We start from the raw sequence: 27,504 nt of genomic DNA on the forward strand, positions 1-27,504 counted from the left end.
CTTGCGGGAAGCACTGCTATGATCTTGGGGCAGGAGTTTTCTTCCTTTCTTGCAAATGCACCAAGGCCCTCATCAGGTGCGTGCGTTGCTCTGTTCAAAGTCATCCTGAATCCCGTATCCCGTATGTACTACATGTTGAGGCATTTGGCGCAGGGCGTTCTATATGTTTCGTGCAACTGCAGCAACGAGCAATCAACTCATACTGGCGATTTTACACCCGTTTAGTTCACAATTGACATCAATTTTCTTCAGTTTTGACGAACTTGCTTCAGTTTTGTTCGAGTGAATTCATCCTCGACGCGTCTTGACGAACTTGCTTGTCGTTCGATTGCAGGTACCAGCAGTACCCCTCTTGGACAGATTGCTCATGGCTTCTCCACCCATACCCCGGCACGCCCATCAGGTTAGTAGGCCGTAGCGAACCATCACTTCATCTCATATGCCTAGATTGTTCATTCCATTTGAAACGATTGATTGCTACAGGGTCACGGGTCCTGAGCTAGGGACAGGCCACCAAGATGGCACCACTTTCTCCGATACATTCTTCGTCTGCCGCTGCAAGTGGTTGGTTTCTCCTCCCAGTTCCGGCTTTCTTTATTTGCTGCAGATTTTGATTAATTCAGGGCTGGAATTGTTGATTGCAGTGAGCAGGGTCAGGAACAGGGGCCAGACCAGGTATCCATGTCTTCTTCAGGTGTGTCCATTGCAATGTTCAGACTCGCCCATATTTGTTCCAAATCCCGTATCGATCTGTTGAGGCATTTGATGCATGTCGCTCTGCAGGTAACGCCTTCTCGTCCTGAGCAACCGCGCCTCCTCGCGCCTCACCAAGAACCAGAGACCTCCTCGCCAACTTCATCGGCAGTGATCTCTTCGGCGGTCCATGGATTCCTTCATTCCCAGAAAACGACCCAAGCCTTGATCTGACACTTGCGCCCCCAGGTGCGTTCATCAGCGTTCATTTGGTTGTGCGTGTACGAATTGAATGTGTTACGTGCTCTGACATGCGGTTCCACGCACAGTTGTCACACCAGAGGAGTTGATTGCTTTGGAGGAAGAGACAGCTGATGATACTAATGGCCAAGGTACTTGTGTAACATTGCAGATATTAGTGTATCCATTTGTTTTGCACCTGGTGACTGACAGTTTGGTATCGAGTTAATTATTGCAGATACTGTGCTCAGCGAGGAACTAGGTCTGCCCAATTTGCTATCCAAGTTCATCGGTAGCAGCTTCTTTGATCGGGAATGGGTGACATCAATACCAGAAAACAGCGAGCGTCTGAATCTCACACTCGCCACCCTCGAAGGTGCTTCATCCTTTCTTATGCTGTTCCTTTACTGCATGGCTCTATAGAATCTGGTACTGAAGCAGTAATGCTGTTTTTATTTGTACGCAGAAGAGGAAACAAGAAGCTTCTTACTGAAAGACTACTCATCATGCCCCTCGTGCAAGGCCCGTCCATCGGCGGTGGTAGAGGCCCCCATCCGCCATGTTTGCCTTTGTATTCCATGCAAGAAAGACTTGGGGCCGGACAGTTGCCGTGCGTGCAACACTCAACATTTCGTCTCAAATCTCATGAATCTTCTGGCTGGTACAGTGCCTGTCAACCTGAGGTCTTGGTATAGAATCTTTGTGGTGATGTTTGAATACGGAGGTTGATGCTGTTTGAGTGTTTCAGAAAAGAAGAGGCGTCAGGAGGCAGGGGATCCACCAAGGGCGGGGACGGAGCTTGCAAACCTCCGAAGTAGGGTGACAAAAGAAATATGGGACAACCCGATGATTTTCCCGCAGTACTACCTCCAGAAGCCATCGCCACAGTCGCCTGGTCTGCCTCCACTGCCGATGCCATATTACCTGATATGCCCGGTGTGCAAGGCGCGCGGTGCCACGCTGCGGCTCACGCCGGTTCAACACATATGCTTATGCTCTAAGTGCTACATGGATGGCTCTCGCCCCATGGCTTGTCCCTCGTGTGTCTGATTTCCTGGAGAGTGGCGTATGTATATACTTTGATCGTTGGCTTATTCAGGCTGCTTGGGATGCTTGATAGAGTGTGACACCTTTTTTTCCTTCATGAACCGTGGCACGATATTCATCAATGATGAGAGTGGATGAGTGGTTTGTCTTGACTGTTCTATGCACTGTATTTTGTGTTTGCCAAGCAGTTTGCGCTTACTACTACACTTATTCTTGTTCTTGGGCTCTTGGCTCAAATAGTACTCTACTACCTGCTGCTTCTTGTAGAAACTTTCTTTTTTGCGAGAATTCTTGTAGAAACTTTGGCATCTTTCTTCTTTGCCTGTTCTTTCTATTACTAGCAGGGAACTTGATATTTAATCTAAGGCTACTTGTTGCATTTTTTGAGAATTCGAGCATTGTTACACTCCGAGAGCACTTGTATATTTGTGGCACTCAACATTATGTGGTCCACAAAACCATGTTATCTTTAAACAGTGGAAAAATATGAAGGATGGAGTAATCCTTAAATCGATAGAGACAAATACATACTTCTTAACTTGGACAGTAAATAGACCAATCCACATAACAGGAGATCATATTTGGCAATGATGTTAGCAATCCTGTAACTGTATCGACCATAGCAAACATTCTTTCAAGAGAAATGTTCAATCTCCTGACGTGTACAAAGTGCATAGCCATATATGATGAACAATTATTGTGCACTCAATCATCCACGGACAACATCAATCTGTTCATGTTTTGGAAGTTCACATCTGAATCGGATGATTGCCACTGCCAAAAACGCCAGCACAATTTATTGTTGCTTCTTAGGCCATACTAAACCGAGCAAGAATAGATGTGAACGAAGTAGGAGCGGAGTTCCCACACGTTTAGCCAGCATCCTCTTGCAGTCACTAGCGTGCACGTCATGGTGCGCAGCGTGCCACAAAAATGCAACCTAGGGGTCTCCTATAACTTCTCCCAATCCTCCATCACAGTCGCCGCCAGGAGAGGCAGACCATCAAGGGTGCGCGGGCCGGGATCAAGCGGGAGGTATCATCAATCAATTTTTGAACAAAGAGGTTAACAGAAAGTTTAGACAAATGTTGGGTAAAATTCAGCAAAATAAACAATTCCTTATGATTAGTCATCCGAAGATCCAAGCATTAGATTTACTAGATGATACCCCACGCGTTGCTGCGGGAATTAGAGACAAGAAATTTTTAGATAAACAATACAGAATTTGTATATAACCATGAATGCTTGTTACATGGGAAACACACACATACATAAGGCCTCTTACCAACTGATTACTTGAACGTGTGTTAGTTTGCTTCTTTGATGTTGCCTAGATTGGCTTTGCTTTTCTGGTTTTGTACAATCTTGAGTGACATTTTGCAGTCTTAACCATGACACAGATACATGTTGTCTTATCCTTGACCTCACCTCTCAATTTTGTATGGTACTCCCTCCATTTACTTATACAAGGCCACTATGGAATATATGTTTTGCATCTATACAAGGCCACCAACAGTAATTGATGAAAGAATTAATGATATTTCCTCGTACTAGCAACATGTTTAAGACTTCATGCATGCCGTTATAATGACATTAGGTACTTCCTCCACTCAGTTTCCTTGCATGCATGATGCATATTTATGATCCCAATAAACGAAAGAAAAGTTGGCTTGCAAAGTATAAATTTTACCTTGATACCTGTAATATGAGTTTGTGGCCTTGTATATAAAAATGGAGGGAGTAATTAGTTAAGGATTAAGCATTGTATTCAGTAAGGATGATGACAAATGAAATAAGGGGGCGTAAAATGCAAGTATAATCCAGAACATATGGCATAATATATCACTGAATTCCTGATGTCTTAAGGTGCCACTTGGCTTGGAAGGAGATCGGAGAATAAAATGATCTTAGGCTGGTTGTAATAGGTAGTATCATATACTAGTATCATGTATGATACTAGTATATGATACTACCTCTCTAATGCATAGTATCATATATTAGTATGATGTAGTACTCTATTTATTGCCATACATGACACATAGTAGCATAGAATTTATTATGATACAGTATCATGATATGATACTCAACCATCTCTTTCTTCATTTAATTTTATGACACATCATCAAAATTGCCTAGTTGGCATGCATGATACTAGTTATGATACTACCATTACGACCAGCCTTAGGGCTCAAGCATTAAGACTGAAAGAGGTTCACTTGGCCTAAAGTTCCAAAGGCTCTGCTCTGAAGGGTTTCCTTACTAACTTTATATGAATAAAACAACTTGAAAACGAGAAAGGACATCTCTAACATTTTATTAAGTAACATGTATGGTTGCAGAAATTGCGCGACTAAAATAAATAGTACTCCCTCCGTCCTATAATGTAAGACGATTTTTGACACTACGCTAGTGTTAAAAGCGTCTTGGACGGAGAGAGCCTTGGCTCAGTGGTTGGGCATGCGGTTGTGCAGCCTAACGACCCATATTCAATTCATAGAATTGACAGGTGATGCACAGGGGCTTTCTCCCATTTATTGATAATCAAGCTTGGTGTGTGGTGGAACCACTCAGGAAGAAATATCTTGATACTCATTTAAAAATTCCGAGGACCATGTTTATCTTGGTACTCATACTAAAATGGGCGTATGCATCCCTAGTTGGTGCGGAGGCCGGTAAGTGAAAATCTCTCCCATTTTTAAAATGCAAAGAGAGCCTTGGCTTAGTGGTTGGGCATGCGGTTGTGTAGTCTAACGACCCGAGTTCAATTCCTAGAATTGACAGGTGATGCACAGGGGTTTTCCCCCATTTATTGAGGATCAAGTTTGGTGTGTGTTGGAACCACTCATCAAAAAATATTTTGATACTCATTTAAAAAATTCGGAGGACCATGTTTATCTTGGTACTCATACTAAAAATGACTGTATGCATCCCTAGTTGGTGCAGAGGCCAGGGAAGTGAAATTCTCCCCCAATTTTAGGTCTCACCTCTACTCCGCGACGCGCTCCCCGTGTGCGTCATGGGAGACCAGATCCGCCGCCGGTCCTCTAGATCTCCTCATCCCAGCCCCCTCCTCGCCACCGCTGGACGGCGTCCGCCGGGCGAAGCCCGTGCGCGGCGCTGGCGACGGCGGGGCTTCTTCTCTTCTCCCCCTGCAGGGGATCTCAGCAGTGCGGGGTGGCTGCTCCATGTGGGGGATGCGGGATCGGCGGGGCTCCTGGTGGCGGGCGCGCGCGGATCCGGTGGCCGCGAGGCCGGGAGACGGTGGTGCGGCCCAGCGACGGTGTTGTAGCTCGGCGCGATGGCGTCGGTTCTACAGCCGGCTTGACTTGGCCTGATCAGCGGCGGTGGCTGGCGTGTCCCTGGTCATCGATGCGTGGCCCGGGGAACTCCAGCGAAGGCCGTGCCACCACTACAGCAAGGGCAGCCTGGGAGCCGGCCGTGGCGGCGGATGGCGGCGGATCTCGGACCCCTGGCCCAGATCTAGTCTCCGGCAGAGAAGGCAGCGATCCATGCACAGGAAGCTAGATGGAGTTCTTCGAACAGATCTGGATGAAAACCTGATCTTATCTAGATGCCAAGGCCCGCGATGGCAGCGCTCTTCGGTGTCGTTCCCTTCTTGAAGGCATCGTCGTGGAGAAGTTCTAGACCACTATCTGCTACCTCCGGGGGAAACCCTAGATCGGTAGATCGGAAGATGACGATGCGCTTGTGTCATTTCCCCCATGGGGGCGTCATTCTTGGAGGTGTACATGAGCTCGAGGGACTAGCAGACCACATCTTTGGTGGAGCGGTGCTTCATCCTACACATTGATGGTGACGGATCTTGACGACATGGCGCAGTGCAGATTTGGTCGATGTGTGGGGATGGACTCGCGCAGGAGGACAAAGTTGTCTGGCGTCGTGGTGGCGTCGACAGCAGCTAGACCGGGCAAGGTAGATGCAGCAGTACAACACTGAAGATGGATTGGTGGCAGGTGGTTGCGGCGGCCTCATACCCGACAGGCATCATGGTTGAGGAGTACGCGGGACTGGTGGGTGCCCTTGTTGGGGAACGTAGTAATTTCAAAAATTTCCTACGCTCACGCAAGATCATGGTGATGCATAGCAACGAGAGGGGAGAGTGTCGTCCATGTATCCTCGTAGACTATAAGCGGAAGCGTTATGACAACGCGGTTGATGTAGTCGTACGTCTTCACGATCCGACCGATCCATGTACCGAACACACGGCACCTTCGAGTTCAGCACACGTTTAGCTCGGTGACATCCCATGAAATCATGATCCAGCTGAGCTTCGAGGGAGAGTTCCGTTAGCACGACGGCGTGATGACGGTGATGATGATGCTACCGACGCAGGGCTTCGCCTAAGCACCGCTACGACATAACTGAGGTGGATTATGGTGGAGGGGGGCACCGCACATGGCTAAAAGATCAATGATCAACTTGTGTGTTCTAGGGTGCCCCCCTGCCCCCGTATATAATGGAGCAAGGGGGAGGCCGGCCGGCCCCTGTAGGGCATGCCAGGAGGAGGAGTCCTCCTCCTAGTAGGAGTAGGACTCCCCTTTCCTACTCCTACTAGGAGGAGAAAAGGAAGGAGGAGAGGGAGAAGGAAGGAGAGGGAGGAAAAGGAGGAAAGGGGGGCCGGCCCCCTTGTCCAATTAGGTTTGGGCTAGGGGGCCGCGCGCCCTACCTCCTTTCTTCCACCACTTGGCCCATGAGGCCCATTACTTCTTCCTCGTATTCCCATAACTCCTCGGTACCCTGAAAAATACCCGAATCACTTGGAACCTTTCCGATGTCTGAATATAGTCGTCCAATATATCGATCTTTACGTCTCGACCATTTCGAGACTCCTCGTCATGTCCCCGATCTCATCCGGGACTCCAAACTACCTTCGGTCATCAAATCACATAAACTCATAATACAAATCGTCATCGAACGTTAAGCGTGCGTACCCTACGGGTTCGAGAACTATGTAGACATGACCGAGAGACGTCTCCGGTCAAGAACCAACAGAGGAACCTGGATGCTGATATTGGCTCCTACATATTCTACGAAGATCTTTATCGGTCAAACCGCATAACAACATACGTTGTTTCCTTTGTCATCGGTATGTTACTTGCTCGAGATTCGATCGTTGGTATCTCAATACCTAGTTCAATCTCGTTACCGGCAAGTCTCTTTACTTGTTCCGTAATGCATCATCCCGCAACTAACTCATTAGTTACATTGCTTGCAAGGCTTATAGTGATGTGCATTACCGAGAGGGCCCAGAAATACCTCTCCAACAATCGGAGTGACAAATCCTAATCTTGATCTATGCCAACTCAACAAGTACCATCGGAGACACCTGTAGAGCACCTTTATAATCACCTAGTTACGTTGTGACGTTTGGTAGCACACAAAGTGTTCCTCCGGTATTCGGGAGTTGCATAATCTCATAGTCATAGGAACATGTATAAGTCATGAAGAAAGCAATAGCAACATACTAAACGATCAAGTGCTAAGCTAACGGAATGGGTCAAGTCAATCACATCATTCTCTAATGATGTGATCTCGTTAATCAAATGACAACTCATGTCTATGGCTAGGAAACTTAACCATCTTTGATTCAACGAGCTAGTCAAGTAGAGGCATACTAGTGACACTATGTTTGTCTATGTATTCACACATGTACTAAGTTTCGAGTTAATACAATTCTAGCATGAATAATAAACATTTATCATGATATAAGGAAAAATTAAATAACAACTTTATTATTGCCTCTAGGGCATATTTCCTTCAGTCTCCCAGTTGCACTAGAGTCAATAATCTAGTTCACATTGCCATGTGATTTAACACCAATAATTCACATCACTGCTACGTCTTGAGCTTGTGTTGGTTTTCCTTGAAGAGGAAAGGGTGATGCAGCAATAGTAGCGTAAGTATTTCCCTCACTTTTTGAGAACCAAGGTATCAATCCAGTAGGAGGCTCCTCAAAAGTCCCACGCACCTACACAAACAAACAAAGAACTCGCAACCAATGCAATAAAGGGGTTGTCAGTCCTTTCACGGCCACTTGCAAAAGTGAGATCTAATAGAGATAGTATGGTAAGATAAATATATTTTTGGTATTTTATAAGATAGATGCAAAAAGTAAAGATGCAAATAAAAGTAGATTGGAAGCAAATATGATAAAAGATAGACCCGAGGGCCATAGGTTTCACTAGAGGATTCTCTCAAGATATCATAAGTATTACGGTGGATGAACAAATTACTGTCGAGCAATTGATAGAAAAGCGAATAATTATGAGATTATCTATGCATGATCATGTATATAGGCATCACGTCCGCAACAAGTAGACCGACTCCTGCCTGCATCTACTACTATTACTCCACACATCGACCGACTCCTTCCTGCATCTAGAGTATTAAGTTCATAAGAATAGAGTAACGCCTTAAGCAAGATGACATGATGTAGAGGGATAAACTCATGCAACATGATATAAAACCCATCTTTTTATCATTGATGGCAACAATACAATACGTGCCTTGCAACCCTTTCTGTCACCGGGTAAGGACACCGCAAGATTGAACCCAAAGCTAAGCACTTCTCCCATGGCAAGAAAGATCAATCAAGTAGGCCAAACCAAACTGATAATTCGAAGAGACTTGCAAAGATAACTCAATCATACATAAAAGAATTTAGAGGAGATTCAAATATTTCTCATAGATAAACTTGATCATAAACCCACAATTCATCGGATCTCGACAAACACACCGCAAAAAGAGTTTACATCAAATAGATCTTCACAAGAGACGGGGAGAACATTGTATTGAGATCCAAAAAGAGAGAAGAAGCAATCTAGCTAATAACTATGGACCCGAAGGTCTGTGGTAAACTACTCACAACTCATCGGAGGGGCTATGGTGTTGATGTAGAAGCCCTCCGTGGTCGATTCCCCCTCCAGTAGAGCGCCGACAAAGGCTCCAAGATGGGATCTCGCAGATACAGAAGGTTACGGTGGTGGAAATTGTGTTTCGTTGGCTCCTTGGATGTTTTTGGGGTACGTAGGCTTATATAGGAGGAAGAAGTACGTCGGTGGCCGCCCGAGGGGCCCACGAGACAGGGGGCGCGCCCTGTAGGGGGGGGGGGGCTACCCTCTCGTGGCCGCCTCAGCTGCTTCTTGACTTGCACTCCAAGTCCTCTGGATCACGTTCGTTCCAAAAATCATGCTCCCGAAGGTTTCATTCCGTTTGGACTCCGTTTGATATTCCTTTTCTTCGAAATACTGAAATAGGCAAAAAAATAGCAACATGGGCTGGGCCTCCGGTTAGTAGGTTAGTCCCAAAATGATATAAATGTGTAAAATAAAGCCCATAAACATCCAAAAGGGGTAATATAATAGCATGAAACAATCAAAAATTATAGATACATTGGAGACGTATCAAGCATCCCCAAGCTTAATTCCTGCTCGTCCTCGAGTAGGTAAATGATAAAAACAGAAGTTTGATGTGGAATGCTACCTAGCATAATTCTCAATGTAATTTTCTTTATTGGGGCATGAATGTTCAGATCCAAATGATTCAAAATAGAAGTTCATATTGACATAAGAAATAGTGATACTTCAAGCATACTAATCAAAGTAATCATGTCTTCTCAAAATAACATGGCGAAAGAAAGTTATCCCTACAAAATCATATAGTCTGGCTGTTGCTCTATCTTCATCACACAAAGTATTTAATCATGCACAACCCCGATGACAAGCGAAGCAATTGTTTCATACTTTAATAATCTCAAACTTTTTCAACTTTCACGCAATACATGAGCGTGAGCCATGGACATAGCACTATATGTGGAGTAGAATGGTGGTTGTGGAGAAGACAAAAAGGAGAAGATAGTCTCACATCAACTAGGCGTATCAACGGGATATGGAGATGTCCATTAATAGATATCAATGTGAGTGAGTAAGGATTGCCATGCAAAATTTCACTAGAGCTATAAATATATGAAAGCTCAACAAAAGAAACTAAGTGGATGTGCATCCAACTTGCTTGCTCACGAAGACCTAGGGCATTTTGAGGAAGCCCATCATTGGAATATACAAGCCAAGTTCTATAATGAAAAATTCCCACTAGTATATGAAAGTGACAACATATGAGACTCTCTATCATGAAGATCGTGGTGCTACTTTGAAGCACAAGTGTGGAAAAAGAGATAGTAGCATTGTCCCTTCTCTCTTTTTCTCTCATTTTATTTTTTATTTCACCCCTTTTTTTTCTCTTTTTCTTTTTCTTTTTCTTTTGGCCTTTCTTTTTTTCTTTTTTTTCTTTTTGTAAAGTCCGAAGTCTCATCCTGATTTGTGGGGGAATTATAGTCTTCATCATCCTTTCCTTACTGGGACAATGCTCTAATAATGAATATCATCACACTTTTATGGATTTACAACTCAAGAATTACAACTCAAAGCTAGAACAAGATATGACTCTATATGAATGCCTCCGGCGGTGTACCAGGATATGACATGTATGAAAATTATGAAGGTGGCCTTGCCACAAATACAATGTCAACTACATGATCATGCAAAGAGCAACATGACAAAAGTAATGCGTGTCATATGAACGGAATGGTGGAAAGTTGCATGGAAATATATATCGGAATGGCTATGGAAATGCCATAATAGGTAGGTATGGTGGGTGTTTTGAGGAAGGTATATGGTGGGTGTATGGTACCGACAAAAATTGCGTGGCAGAAGAGAGGCTAGCAATGGTGGAAGGGTGAGAGTGCGTATAATCCATGGACTCAACATTAGTCAAAAGAACTCATATACTTATTGCAAAAATCTAGAAGTCATCAAAAACAAAGTACTACGCGCATGATCCTAGGGGGATAGATTGGTAGGAAAAGACCATCGCTCATCCCCGACCGCCACTCATAAGGAAGACAATCAATAAATAAAATTGTGCTCCAATTTCATCACAAAGCGGTTTACCATACGTGCATGCTACGGGAATCACAACCCTCAACACAAGCATTTTTCATAATCACCTCAACTAGCATGACTTTAATATCACTACCTCCATATATCAAAACAATTATCAAGTATCAAATTTATCATAGCATCCAATTCACTTTGTATGCTAGTTTTTATTATACCCAACTTGGATGCTCATCATTCTAGGACCAAATTTGTAACCATAGCATATACCATGCTGTTCTAAAAGACTCTCAAAATAATATAAGTGAAGCATGAGAGACTAGAAATTTCTTCAAAATTAAGCCACCGGCGTGCTCAAAAAGATATAGGTGAAGCACTAGAGCAAAAACTATCAAGCTCAAAAGATATAAGTGAAGCACATAGAGTATTCTAGCAAATTCTAATCAAGTGGGCTTCTTCCAAAAGGTGTGTACAGCAAGGATGATTGTGGTAAACTAAAAAGCAAAGACTAATATAATACACGACGCTCCAAGCAAAACACATATCATGTGGCAAATAAAAATATAGCTCCAAGTAAAGTTATCAATGAACAAAGACGAAAAAGGGAATGCCTTCCCGGGGCATCCCCAAGCTTAGGCTTTTGGCTATCCTTGAATATCTTGGGGTGCCATGGGCATCCCCAAGATTAGGCTCTAGCCACTCCTTATTCCATAGTCCATAAAAGCTTTACCCAAAACTTGAAAACTTCACAACACAAAACTCAACAGGAAATCTTATAAGCTCCGTTAGTGAAAGAAGACAAAACCACCACATAAGGTACTGTAATGAACTCATTATTTATTTATTTTGGTGTTAAAACTACTGTATTCCAACTTATCTATGGTTTATAAACTATTTTACTAGCCATAGATGCATCAAAATAAGCAAACAACACACGAAAAACAGAATCTGTCAAAAACAGAACAGTCTGTAGCAATCTGTAACTAAACACAAACTTCTGGAACTATAAAAATCCTACCAAAATAGAAAGTCCTGGACAATTTTTCTATTGATCAGCGGCAAAAAGAATCAACGCAAAAGCACGTTCCTGTGATTAAAAAAAACTAAATTCGTGCGCGCAAAGTTTCTTTTTTTCAGCAGAATCAAATTGACTATCATCATAGGTTATCCTATAGGTTCTACTTGGCACGAACAATAATTAAAATATAAAAACACATCTAAACAGAAGGTAGATGCAAGATTTATTACTAAACAGGAACAAAAACAAAAAATACAAATAAAATTGGGTTGCCTCCCAACTAGCGCTATCGTTTAACGCCCCTAGCTAGGCATAAAAGCGAAGATAGATCTAAGTAGTGCCATCTTTGGCACTAAATTCATCAGTAGCTCGCATGATAGATTCATAAGGTAATTTGACTTTCTTTCTTGGAAAGTGCTCCATGCCTTTCTTTAATGGAAATTAGAATCTAATATTCCCTTCCTTCATATCAATAATCGCACCACTTGTTCTAAGGAAAGGTCTACCAAGAATAATAGGGCAAGAAAGATTGCGATCTATATCAAGAACGATAAAATCTACGGGCACCAAATTTCTATTTGCAACAATGAGAACATCATTGATCCTTCCTATTGGCTTTTTAATGGTGGAATCCGCAAGGTGCAAATTTAAAGAGCAATCATCAAGATCATGGAAACCTAGAATATCACATAAAGTTTTCGGAATCGTGGAAACACTAGCACCCAAATCACACAAAGCAAAACACTCATGATCTTTAATTCTAATCTTTATAGTAGGTTGCCACTCATCATTAAGTTTTCTAGGTATAGAAACTTCCAAGTTAAGTTTTTTATCATAAGATTGCATCAAGGCATCAACGATATGTTTGGTAAAAGCTTTATTTTGACTATAAGCACGAGGAGAATTAACAACGGATTGCAACAAGGAAATACAACCTTCTAAAGAACAATTATCATAATCAAATTCCTTAAAATTCGAGATAGTGGGTTCAATGCTATTTAAAGTCATGACCTCTCCAATCCCACTTTTACCAAATTTAGCATCAAGATCTAAAAACTCCGAATTCTTGGGACGCCTTCTAGGTAAAGTTGACTCATCTTTAGTACCATAATTATCAAGATTCATATTGCAAAACAAAGATCTAATAGGAGAGGCATCAATAAATTTAAGATCTTCATCATTATTTTCATCTAACTTTTCTGGTTTGGCAGCCATCTTATTGACTAAGGTGGCTTGCTTATCAAGAAATTTTGGCTATAGCATTTTCGAGCCGGGCAATTTGAGAGTTCACACCATAAAATTCTTTATTCATATCATCAAGCTCTTTGTTCATAAACCCCCCAAAACCTTTTTGTTCCTTAAGCTCTTTTCTGAAAAAAATTATTATGCTCAAATTGCAAATTCATAAAGCTTCTAATATTTGATTCAATCTCTTCCATCCTTGTAAGAAGGTGGTCGGTACTCTTAGGCAAAGCCATAAGGACAAACAAGCAAACAAGCAAACAGACAAAGGCAAGCGAAAGAGAGGAGGAGATTGGGAAAGATAGGGCGAATAAAACGGCAAGGGTGAAGTGGGGGAGAGGAAAACGAGAGGCAAATGGCAAATAATGTAAATGCGAGGGAGATGAGTTTGTGATGGGTACTTGGTATGTCTTGAGTTGAGCGAAGACCTCCCCGGCAACGGCGCCAGAAATACTTCTTGCTACGTCTTGAGCATGCGTTGGTTTTCCTTGAAGAGGAAAGGGTGATGCAGCAATAGCAGCGTAAGTATTTCCCTCAGTTTTTGAGAACCAAGGTATCAATCCAGTAGGAGGCTCCTCAAAAGCCCCACACACCTACACAAACAAACAAAGAACTCGCAACCAACGCAATAAAGGGGTTGTCAATCCCTTCACGGCCACTTGCGAAAGTGAGATCTAGTAGAGATAGTATGATAAGATAAATATATTTTTGGTATTTTATAAGATAGATGCAAAAAGTAAAGATGCAAATAAAAGTAGATTGGAAGCACATATGATAAAAGATAGACCCGGAGGCCATAGGTTTCACTAGAGGCTTCTCTCAAGATAGCATAAGTATTACGGTTGGTGAACAAATTACTGTCGAGAAATTGATAGAAAAGCGAATAATTATGAGATTATATAGGCATGATCATGTATATAGGCATCACGTCCGCAACAAGTAGACCGACTCCTACCTGCATCTACTACTATTACTCCACACATCGACCGACTCCTGCCTGCATCTAGAGTATTAAGTTCATAAGAACAAAGTAACGCCTTAAGCAAGATGACATGATGTAGAGGGATGAACTCATGCAATATGATATAATCCCCATCTTTTTATCCTCAATGGCAACAATACAATACGTGCCTTGCAACCCTTTCTGTCACTGGGTAAGGACACCACAAGATTGAACCCAAAGCTAAGCACTTCTCCCATGGCAAGAAAGATCAATCTAGTAGGCTAAACCAAACTGATAATTCAAAGAGACTTGCAAAGATAACTCAATCATACATAAAAGAATTCAGAGGAGATTCAAATATTTCTCATAGATAAACTTGATCATAAACCCACAATTCATCGGATCTCGACAAACACACCGCAAAAAGAGTTTACATCGAATAGATCTCCACAAGAGAGGGGGAGAACATTGTATTGAGATCCAAAAAGAGAGAAGAAGCCATCTAGCTAATAACTATGGACCCGAAGGTCTGTGGTAAACTACTCACAACTCATCGGAGGGGCTATGGTGTTGATGTAGAAGCCCTCCGTGGTCGATTCCCCCTCTGGTAGAGCGCCGACGAAGGCTCCAAGATGGGATCTCGTGGATACAGAAGGTTACGGTGGTGGAAATTGTGTTTCGTTGCCTTCCTGGATGTTTTTGGGGTACGTAGGCTTATATAGGAGGAAGAAGTACGTCAGTGGCCGCCCGAGGGGCCCACGAGACAGGGGGCGCGCCCTGTAGGGGGGGGGAGCCCTACCCTCTCGTGGCCGCCTCGGCTGCTTCTTGACTTGCACTCCAAGTCCTCTGGATCACGTTCGTTCCAAAAATCACGCTCCCGAAGGTTTCATTCCGTTTGGACTCCGTTTGATATTCCTTTTATTCGAAATACTGAAATAGGCAAAAAAACAGCAATACGAGCTGGGCCTCCGGTTAGTAGGTTAGTCCCAAGAATGATATAAATGTGTAAAATAAAGCCCATAAACATCCAAAAGGGGTAATATAATAGCATGAAACAATCAAAAATTATAGATACGTTGGAGATGTATCAATCACCATGTGATTAATATTCATAGTTCACATCGCCATGTGGCCAACACTCAAAAGGGTTTACTATAGTCAGTAATCTAGTTCACATCGCCATGTGATTAACACCCAAAGAGTACTAAGGTGTGATCATGTTTTCCTTGTGAGAGAAGTTTGGTCAACGGGTCTGCCAAATTCAGATACGTATGTATTTTGCAAATTTCTATGTCTACAATGCTCTGCACGGAGCTACTTTAGCTAATTGCTCCCACTTTCAATATGTATCGATATTGAGACTTAGTCATCTTGATCAGTGTCAAAATTTGCATTGACGTAACCCTTTACGACGAACCTTTTGTCACCTCCATAATCGAGAAACATATCCTTATTCTACTAAGGATAATTTTAACCGTTGTTCAGTGATCTACTCCTAGATCACTATTGTACTCCCTTGCCAAACTCAGTGTAGGGTATACAATAGATCTGGTGCACAGCATGGCATACTTTATAGAACCTATGGCTGAGGCATAGGGAATGACTTTCATTATCTTTCTATCTTCTGCCGTGGTCTGGCTTTGAGTCTTACTCAATTTCACAACTTGTAACACAGGGAAGAACTCTTTCTTTGACTGTTCCATTTTGAACTACTTCAAAATCTTGTCAAGGTATGTACTCATTGAAAAAACTTATCAAGCGTCTTGATCTATCTCTATAGATCTTGATGCTCAATATGTAAGCAGCTTCACCGAGGTCTTTCTTTGAAAAACTCCTTTCAAAAACTCCTTTATACTTTCTAGAAAATTCTACATTATTTCTGATCAACAATATGTCATTCACATATATTTATCAGGGATGCTGTAGTGCTCCCACTCACTTTCTTGTAAATACAGGCTTCACCGCAAGTCTGTATAAACTATATGCTTTGATCAACTCATCAAAGCGTATATTCCAACTTTGAGATGCTTGCACCAATCAATAGATAGATCGCTGGAGCTTGCACATTTTGTTAGCACCTTTTGGATCGACAAAACCTTTTGGTTGCATCATATACAACTCTTCTTTAAGAAATCCATTAAGGAATGTAGTTTTGACATACATTTGCCAGATTTCATAAAATGTGGCAATTTGCTAACATGATTCGGACAGACTTAAGCATCGCTATGAGTGAGAAAATCTCATCGTAGTCAACACCTTGAACTTTGTCAAAAACCTTTTTCGACAAGTCTAGCTTTGTAGATAGTAACACTACTATCAGCGTCCGTCTTCCTCTTGAAGATCCATTTATTTTCTATGGCTTGCCGATCATCGGGCAAGTCAACCAAAGTCCACACTTTGTTCTCATACATGGATCCCATCTCAGATTTCATGGCCTCAAGCCATTTCACGGAATCTGGGCTCATCATCACTTCCTCATAGTTCATAGGTTCATCATGGTCAAGTAACATGACCTCCAGTACAGGATTACTGTACCACTCTATTTGACCTACGAGGTTCGGTAGTAACTTGATCTGAAGTTACATGATCATCATCATTAGCTTCCTCACTAATTGGTGTAGGAGTCACAGGAACAGATTTATGTGATGAACTACTTTCCAATAAGGGAGCAGGTACAGTTACCTCATCAAGTTCTACTTTCCTCCCACTCACTTCTTCCGAGAGAAACTCCTCTAGAAAGGATCCATTCTTAGCAACAAATATCTTGCCTTCGGATCTGTGATAGAAGGTGTACCCAACTGTCTCCTTTGGTATCCTATGAAGACACAATTCTCTGATTTGGGTTTCAGCTTATCAGGATGAAACTTTTTCACATAAGTATCGCAACCCCAAACTTTAAAAAACGACAACTTTGGTTTCTTGCCAAACCATAGTTCATATGGTGTCGTCTCAACGGATTTAGATGGTGCCCTATTTAACGTGAATGCATCTGTCTTTAATGCATAACCCCAAAATGATAGTGGTAAATCAGTAAGAGGCATCATAGATTGCACCATATCTAATAAAGTACGGTTATGATGTTCGGACACACCATTATGTTGTGGTGTTCCAGGTGGCATGAGTTGCGAAACTATTCCGCATTGTTTCAAATGAAGACCAAACTCGTAACTCAAATATTCTCCTCCACGATCAGATCATAGAAACCTTATTTTCTTGTTACAATGATTTTCTAATTCACTCTTCTTTGAACTTTTCAAATGTTTCGGACTTATGTTTCATCAAGTAGATATACCCATATCTGCTCAAATCATCTGTGAAGGTCAGAAAATAACGATACCCACCACGAGCCTCAACACTCATCGGACCGCATACATTAGTATGTATTATTTCAAACAAATCTGTTGCTCGCTCCATTGTTCCGAAGAACTGAGTCTTAGTCATCTTGCCCATGAGGCATGGTTCGCAAGCATCAAGTGATTCATAATCAAGTGATTCCAAAAGCCCATCAGCATGGATTTTCTTCATGCGCTTTATACCAATATGACCTAAACGGCTGTGCCACAAATAAGTTGCACTATCAGTATTAACTTTGCATCTTTTGGCTTCGATATTATGAATATGTGTATCACTATGGTCGAGATTCAATAAACCATTCACCTTGGGTGTATGACCATTGAAGGTTTTATTCATGTAAACAGAACAACAATTATTCTCTGACTTTAAATGAATAACCGTATTGCAATAAACATGATCAAATCATATTTCATGCTTAACACAAACACCAAATAACATTTATTTAGGTTCAACACTAATCCCGAAAGAATAGGGATTGTGCGATGATGATCATATCAATCTTGGAACCACTTCCAACACACATCGTCACTTCACCCTTAACTAGTCTCTGTTCATTCTGCAACTCCCATTTCGAGTTACTACTCTTAGCAACTGAACCAGTATCAAATACCGAGGGTTTGCTATAAACACTAGTAAAGTACACATCAATAACATGTATATCCAATATACCTTTGTTCACTTTGCCATCCTTCTTATCCGCCAAGTATCTAGGGTAGTTCCACTTCCAGTGACCATTTCTTTTGTAGTAGAAGCACTCAGTTTCAACCTTGGGTCTATCTTTGGGTTTCTTCATGGGAGTGGCAACTTGCTTGCCATTCTTCTTGAAGTTCCCTTTCTTTCCCTTGCCCTTTTACTTGAAACTAGTGGCTTTGTCAACCATCAACATTTGATGCTTTTCATGATTTCTACCTTCGTCGATTTCAGCATCACGAAGAGCTCGGGAATCGTTTTCGTCATCCCTTGCATATTATATTCATCACGAAGTTCTAGTAACTTGGTGATAGTGATTAGAGAACTCTGTCAATTGCTATTTTATCTCGAAGATTAACTCCCAATTGATTCAAGCGATTGTAGTACTAAGACAATCTGAGCACATGCTCACTGGTTGAGCTATTCTCCTCCATCTTGTAGGCAAAGTACTTGTCAGAGGTCTCATACCTCTTGACTCGGGCATGAGTCTGAAATACCAATTCAGCTCTTGGAACATCTCATATGCTTCGTGGCGTTCAAAACGTCTTTGAAGCCCCGATTCTAAGCCGTAAAGCATGGTGCACTAAACTATCAAGTAGTCATCATATCAAGCATGCCAAACGTTCATAACGTCTGCATATGCTCCTACAATCGGTCTGTCACCTAGCTGTGCATTAAGGACATAATTCTTCTGTGCAGCAATAAGGATAATCCTCAGATCACAGATCCTAATCCGCATCATTGCTACTAACATCTTTCAACTTAGTTTTCTCTAGGAACATATCAAAAATAAAACAGGGGAGCTAAACGCGAGCTGTTGATCTATAACATAGATATGCTAAATACTACCAGGACTAAGTTCATGATAAATTAAAGTTCAATTAATCATATTACTTAAGAACTCCCACTTATATAGACATCCCTCTAATCATCTAAGTGATCACGTGATCCATATCAACTAAACCATGTCCGATCATCACGTGAGATGGAGTAGTTTTCAATGGTGAACATCACTATGTTGATCATATCTACTATATGATTCACGCTCGACCTTTCGGTCCCAGTGTTCCGAGGCCATATCTGCATATTCTAGGCTCGTCAAGTTTAACTCGAGTATTCCTGCATGTGCAAAACTGGCTTGCACCCGTTGTAGATGAACGTTGAGCTTATCACACCCAATCATCACGTGGTGTCTCGGTACGACGAACTTTGGCAATGGTGCATACTCAGGGAGATCACTTTTATCTTGAAATTTAGTAGGGATCATCTTATAAAGCTACCGCCGAACTAAGAAAAATAAGATGTATAAAAGATAAACATCACATGCAATCAAAATATGTGACATGATATGGCCATCATCATCTTGTGCTTTTGGTCTCCATCTCCAAAGTACTGTCATGATCTCCGTTGTTACCGGCATGACACTATGATCTCCATCATCTTGATCTTTTATCAACGTGTCGTCACATGGTCTTCTCACCAGCTATTGCTTTTGCAACTATTGCTATCGCATAGCGAGAAAGTAAAGCAATTACATAGCACTTGCATCTTATGCAATAAAGAGACAACCATAAGGCTCCTGCCAGTCGCCGATAACTTTAACAAAACATGATCATCTCATGCAACAATTTATATCTTATCACGTCTTGACCATATCACATCACAACATGCCCTGCAAAAACAATTTAGACGTCCTCTACTTTGTTGTTGCAAGTTTTACGTGGCTGCTACGGGCTGAGCAAGAACCGTTCTTACCTACGCATCAAAACCACAACGATATTTTGTCAAGTATGTGCTGTTTTAACCTTCACAATGACCGGGCGTAGCCACACTCGATTCAACTAAAGTTGGAGAAACTGACACCCGCCAGCTACTTGTGTGCGAAGCACGTTAGTAGAACCAGTCTCGCGTAAGCGTACGCATAATGTCGGTCTGGGCCGCTTCATCCAACAATTCCGCCGAATCAAAGTGTGACATGTTGGTAAGCAGTATGACTTGTATCGCTCACAACTCACTTGTGTTCTACTCGTGCATATAACATCTACGCAATAAATCTGGCTCGAATGCCACTGTTGGGGAACGTAGTAATTTCAAAAATTTCCTACGAACACGCAAGATCATGGTGATGCATAGCAACGAGAGGGGAGAGTGTCGTCCATGTTGCCGGTGTCAAAACCAGCGGATCTCGTGTAGGGGGTCCCGAACTGTGTGTCTAAGGCTAATGGTAACAGGAGGCGGGGGACACAATGTTTACCCAGGTTCGGGCCCTCTCGATGGAGGTAATACCCTACTTCCTGCTTGATTAAACTTGATGATATGAGTATTACAAGAGTTGATCTACCATGAGATCGTAGAGGCTAAACCCTAGAAGCTAGCCTACGATTATGATTGTCCTTGTCCTACGGACTAAACCCTCCGGTTTATATAGACACCGGAGGGGGCTAGGGTTACATAGAGTCGGTTACAGAGAAGGAAATCTACATATCCAAATTGCCAAGCTTGCCTTCCACGCAAAGGAGAGTCCCACCCGGACACGGGACGGAGTCTTCAATCTTGTATCTTCATAGTCCAACAGTCCGGCACAAATACATAGTCTGGATGTCCGAGGACCCCCTAATCCAGGACTCCCTCAGTAGCCCCTGAACCAGGGTTCACTGACGATGAGTCCGGCGCACAGATTGTCTTCGGCATTGCAAGGCGGGTTCCTTCTCCGAATACTCCATAGAAGATTTTGAACACAAGGATCGTGTCTGGCTCTGCAAAACAAATTTCACACACCACCATAGACAGCACAATGTTCCACAAATCTAATCTGCTGACAACTTTTCGTAGTGTGACATCACGCCGCGACCCAGTCATTATACGAACCATTTTTTCCCAGCCTGCTACTGCACATATTGCGAGGCGGTTTTATTGGCACGTCTTGTCGAAGCAGAGATCGTGTTCCCCTTACCACAGGATTCTCATCAATACGGGTGTGGGTAACCCAACCGTGCCTATTGGTATGACTCCTCGATTTTAGGCAAGTTCCAAACGGCCACACAAAGGACGCTTGATATTCACCCTCTTTATAAAGGGGTCAAGACTTGTCCTTTTCTTTCCACGCTCGATCCTTCCCTTCCCCTACCTCGAGTTCCAACACCCAAGGTTCAGGCTAAGCGCTCCGGACCTTCAACCATGTCCGGATCCAACCTTCAAGGCCGGTGGATGGCCTCTTCTATCACAGAGGAGGACATCAAGAAGCTTAGGGAGGCTAGGTATCTGACCGCCGAAATCCCCCACAGGCTACCTGCTCAAGGCCAGGTTATCCCCACTCTCGAACCCAACAGAGTGTTGTATTCGTTTCCCACTTCCTCCGAGGGCTAGGCTTTAGTCTTGATCACTTCGTAAGAGGGCTCATGTTCTATTACAGGCTAGATTTCCATGATCTAGCTCCAGATTCCATCCTTCACATCTCGTCGTTTATCGTCGTGTGTGAGGCCTTCCTCCGCATTACCCCACACTTCGGCTTATGGCTCAAGACCTTCAATGTGAAGTCAAAGATGATCGACGGGCGACACGCGGAGTGCGGAGGCGCTATAATAAGCAAAGGTGCCGACGCCCTATGGCCAAAGGGTTCCTTCCCGGAGGTGTCCGACTTATGTCAATGGGAGTGGTTTTACATCACAACACCCCGAGGTACAAAGCGGGCAGCCGTCCCAGCCTTCCACTCGGGCCCTCCGCCCCAACTGGCATCATGGGTCAACAAAGGGCTGGACTGGGGGCCAGTTAATGACGTGCTGACATTGCAAAGCCGCATCCGAGATCTCCTCTAGAGGGATGTCAGTCTCGTCAAAGTAATTCAAGTAATGCTAGTTCGTCGGGTCCTGCCATGCCAACGTCGATCTCTATGTATGTGGGAGTTCAACCCGGAAGGACCGCGGACTATTCAACACTTCTTCGGCGTGACGCTCGAAGGGATGTATCCATTATTCTTCGGATCATGAATAAAGTGCCCGGACACCATCAAGGATGCGGGTCTGAACTTTAACTGTCCAGATACCCAAGTAAGTAACTCCGCGACCGAACATGCTGTTATTATATTTGTCACAACATCATTCTGAAAAAATTGCCCTCGACCAGGACTGGATAAGAAAGGCGGAGAGGATCAGGTGTTCGGCCCCTCTTCCCGAAGGCTCGTCGGATCCTGTACTACCTATGATGCCGGCTCGCGCACCCTATCAAGTGCCATCCGGAGAAGATGAGGGGAGGAATATGGAAGCCGAAGGCGGTCTTCATACGTTACACATCCAAACCATGGGAATTAGTGCCTCCGCGAAGGAGGGTGATCGGGGAGGTGAATCTAAAATTTCCTCTCCCCACGGGAAGAAAAGGACAGCCCCTAAACACTTGGAAACGGAGGTTTCCAAATGAGGGAAGAAACCTTCACCAGGGGGCCCTGCCCCGGAGGGCATCCTTACCGCACAGCACCCACAAGGGGGCCAGCCATCGGCCGAGCCGTAAGTGAACAAAGGCACATTGGTAAATATGCCTTGCTCTTTTCCTGAGAATAACGACCGAGACATATGTTTTGCAGTCCGGCTCATAGCCCTTCTCCACAAAGTTCGTCTTCGGGGGATCTTCTTCCGGAGATGATGGAGAGCGAAATGCCTCCTCCTGCTTCCCCGCCTCATGAGGCGGACGACCCTGAGGTGTCGTCGCGGAGGATTTCTCCTGATCCACAAAGGCCAGAAGGTAACTCTTCGGCCGCCCGAAGTCCATAGTATTTGACTCCTAAGGAGACCAACAGAAAGAGCCTGGGCCTATCCGGTATACAACCAGACACATTAATAGGCCTTCTGGAGCAAGCGACTATCTCAGAGGCACAGCGTACCTTAATGGGTACGGTGGTTGAGAGGATTTCATCCGCAAAAAGCGGATTGAATGAAGCTTTTACAAGCCTGCTAAGAGGCTTTGAGGTACGCAAAGTAATATATATATTTTTGACTGTACCACACATGCCAGGTGTGCTTTGTATATATAGTAGCCCCTGAGACTCTGGTTGCCGTCCAGACGCGGCGAGCAGAGGATCATAGTCTCAGGTAATAATAGCGCAACTTTTGTGCGCAGGCGGCTGCAGATCCGGCGGCTGACCGAACTGCTGATTTTGCCGAATTGAGATGGCAACTTGATGTGGCGGATGCGGACATCAGCTTGTGAACAAGCGGCTTGGCGAGGCACAGGGTATGTATATTCGGGTGGTCAGCAAATATTAAGAGGAGCATAATGCTAGTATCTATAATATGCTTTGACTGCAGATGGAGCTGCCACCGTGGAGACCCTTCGGGCGGAGCTTGCCCGAGCCAAGGAACAAGCCAGGAGAAGTGATGCGACCGCCGTGGAGGCGGCCGAAGAGTTAAGAGCCGAACAGGCTGCTCATCGCCAGAGCGAAGATAAAATAGCCAACATGGCTATTGAGCTGCAAAATGCCGCCAGCCGATATGAGCTACTTGAGAGGGAAAGCCAAGCGAAAACAGATGACCTAAAGAAGGCCTTGGAAGCAGCCAAGGAAACTCGCTCTGAAATCATAGCGGCGTGGGAGGAGCTTCGCTAAGCCGGAGATATCATGGCTGGGAAGCCCTTTTTATTGCGGACGAAGTTCGGTGATCCGAAGTATGCCCCTCTTTGATCAATTGTGGAGTTCTGCAGACGCATACTTGGATCTGGCAAAGAGTGCTGCTGATGCGACTGAGTATTTCAAAGATCAAAAAGATCATGAGGTGGAAAGATTGTTCTGGTCGTAGTTCAGTAATCCAAGGTGTCCGCTGCTGTTGAATGAGCAAATGGCCGAGTGGGCCAAGCTCCATAGGTTGTCTGGGCTTGCCATGAAGGCTGTCGTGGATCATCTGTGGCCGAAGGAACCAAGTTGAGATAGTTATTTTGGTTTAGTGCAACAATTTCTTCGTGCTGTGCCGCATATCGACGCTACTAAGAGGTCGGTGTGCATAGAGGGCACATGGATGGCTCTTGCCCGTGTTAAGACATATTGGGCGAAGATGGAGGCCACTGATATTGCAACCAGGGGTCCGCCCGGAGGCCAGGACTCACCCGAGCACTATTTTGAAGAAGTCCTAGAAGGTGCCCGTTTAATAGAGGCTCGGTGCTCAAAGAATACCATGTTCTAGTGACATGTATCCTGATTGTAAAAACAATGCTTTTAATAAGAAAGGCTATATTTATACTTTTGCCCGTAAAGTATTGTAGTGCCTCCTGTGCGGCTGTTTATGTATGCATGTATATAACTTGAAAGTTTGCAGTCGTCGGCTTCAGCCCCCACGCACATAATGCGGGGGTGTTCAGTAAAGCGCATAATCACACTTTATCCAACGTCTTGGTCTGTTAAGGAGGTGATAGCGCGGCGAACAAGGCAATCGGACTATATAGCTTTAACACTTTCACTTAGCCATAGGAGTTTGACGGTGGGGCTACTATATAGCCCCTAGTATGTCCGCGCTCATCCGAATATGGTGCGTGTACATATGTGACCGGGAAACCGGTCCTTCATTAATGTGGAGGAATCCTGAAGATTCCGCTGGGTCATCGAGTGGTTGACAAGTCTCTCGCTTTATCATGATAGTCAGTTTTCGGCTTCCTCTACTGAGGTGCTCATCTAGATGAACCAGGGCACAATCGCAGTAGTTCTCTTGGTGCCACCTTAGCCGATAGAGCGGAACATAAGGTAGCAAAACACGAGAGCAGGGCAAACCCAACTATAGACCAAAGACATGATTCAGAGCTGGTGCATATAAGGCCAAACTCGCGACGCCGAACACTCCTGAAGGTATTCGGTCTTTAAAACATATACTGGGCTGAGTATCACCCTCGATAATGATCCCTGAATTTCCGGATACGTGCATTAGTCTGGCATGACGAAAGAACTTGCAAATAATGCAAGTATTCCTCTTGGTTGTTTTAAGTATCCGAGGGTGGGAGGCAACAAGAGACAATAAAAAAGGTTTACACAGGGTCTTAATCTAAAAAGAAACCTTTGAACGGGCCCCTGCTGCACGTCTGTATCCTGGAAGGGTGTAGCACGATGGTCATCTGTAAAAAAAAGGAAAAACCCAGGTGAAAGAATCTGGTGTGACCATGCAAAAAGTTGGTTATTCTTAATGAACCATTAGAATTCAATCTATTGTGTATTAGTAGGGTTGAGCCGAACTATGGACCCTTTTACATGCGGGCAGCCCCTAGCACCACATATGGGGGCATATCCGTTGACCAAGCTCAGTTTTATCTAGGCTGCTACAACTAGTGGTGCGCCGGACACGTCTAGCCGTGCCCGTGGTCTGGACGACCGATCATTTGTTTGGGTTGGAGAGGCCGTTCAGTGGTTCATCTGCTAGAGCCGCCACATATTCTTCCGCATGCAAAGAACATTCTGCATTTCCACTGATTGTGATGATGCCTCGTGGACCGGGCATCTTAAGTTTAAGATAAGCGTAGTGCGGTATTGCATTGAAACGAGCAAAGGCCGTTCTTTCGAGTAGTGCGTGATAGCCGCTTCGGAATGGAGCGATGTCGAAGATTAGTTCTTCACTTCGAAAGTTGTCGGGAGAACCGAATACAACCTCTAATGTTAGAGAGCCCGTATAGCGGGCCTCTACGCCTAGTATTACTCCTTTAAAGGTAGTACTGATTTGGCTAATTCTTGACGGGTCTATCCCCATCTTGCGGACAGTGTCTTGATATATCAGATTAAGACTACTGCCGCCATCCATGAGGACTCGGGTGAGATGGTATCCGTCAATTATTGGGTCGAGCACCAAGGCAGCTGAACCCCCATGCCGGATACTAGTCGGATGATCCCCGCGATCGAAGGTGATCGGACAGACCGACCATGGGTTAAATTTGGGGGCGACGGGTTCTACAACGTATACGTCTCAGAGTGCGCGTTTGCGCATCCTCCTTGGTATGTGGGTTGCGTAAATCATGTTCACTGTTTTGACCTCTGGTGGAAATTTTTCTTGTCCCCCAGTGTTCGGCTAGCGAGGCTTGTCCTCGTCTTCACTTGGCATCTCCCTCCCTTTGTGTTCGGCGTTTAGCTTGCCGGCCTGCTTGAAGACCAAGCATTCTCTGTTGGTGTGATTTGCAGGTTTCTCGGGGGTGCCATGAATCTGACATGATCTGTCCATCTCTGCTGCCTTTAAATGGCTTTTTCCGTTGACCGGGTCGAGAGCCCCTGAATCCGGCGTTTACCGCCGTGTTGTCTGGGCTGTCTTCATTGTTTCGACGCTTGTTTTTATTGCGTTGCGGCTTCCCATTGCCGTCCCTGATTTTGGATGTGCCTGGGTCGCTGGTGCCGCTGCGGGCCAACCAACTGTCCTCGCCCGCGCAAAAGCTGGTCATAAGGCTTGTTAGGGCTACCATTGTCCTCGGCTTTTCCTGGCCGAGGTGTCTGGCTAGCCATTCGTCCTAGACACTATGCTTGAAAGCCGCTAAGGCTTCAGCATCCGGGCAGTCGATGATTTGATTCTCCTTGGTGAGAAATCTGTTCCAAAGCTTACGGGTGATTCTCCGGGTTGTTGGATTATGTGACTTAAATCGTCTCCATCCGGAGGTCGGACATAGGTCCCTTGAAAATTAGCCCTGAAAGCATCCTCAAGTTCCGCCCAACTTCCAGTTGAGTTTTCGGGGAGGCTTTTCAACCAGTGCCGAGCTGGTCCTTTCAACTTGAGGGGCAGGTATTTGATGGCATGGAGATCGTCTCCGCGAGCCATATGGATGTGAAGAATAAAGTCCTCAATCCAGACTGCAGGGTCTGTCGTTCCATCGTATGCCTCTATGTTAACGGATTTAAATCCCTCCAAAAATTCGTGATCCAGCACCTCATCGGTGAAGCACATGGGGTGTGCGGCACCCCCGTATTTGGATGTGTCATGGCATGCTTCCGACGGTTGTAGTGTTCGGTGTTGACTCTGAGCTGGTATTCGACCAGTATAGTCGTTTTGGTGGCCGTGATCCTGCGCCGGAGCACACTTCCTAGATCCATAGATGGACCTGGCCGTACCGGCTTTTTTGTCCAGGTGGTCACGTAAATCGTGTGCTGACTTGTGTGCGGTGTCTTTGGCTGCCCTGTCGCGGCCACGGGGTGGTCGGTCCGGCGGATTGGCCGTATTATTTTTCGGCGGGATGGGCTCTATAGCCTTGTCGTCAAATTTGGGCAGCAACTTGCGCTTTGGGTAGCTCTTTGTGTGGCGATCGCCACCGTATTTTTTGTCAGTGTCGAGCACTTTGTTCCATCTGCGGTTGAGCGCATCTTGCGCGGCCTTAAGCCTTTGCTTCTGCTTCTTCAAGCTCCTCGTGGTGGTGATAAGCCTTTT

The sequence above is a fragment of the Triticum dicoccoides genome, chromosome 1B (genome assembly GCF_002162155.2).
Source record: "Triticum dicoccoides isolate Atlit2015 ecotype Zavitan chromosome 1B, WEW_v2.0, whole genome shotgun sequence".
Lineage (NCBI taxonomy): Eukaryota > Viridiplantae > Streptophyta > Magnoliopsida > Poales > Poaceae > Triticum > Triticum dicoccoides.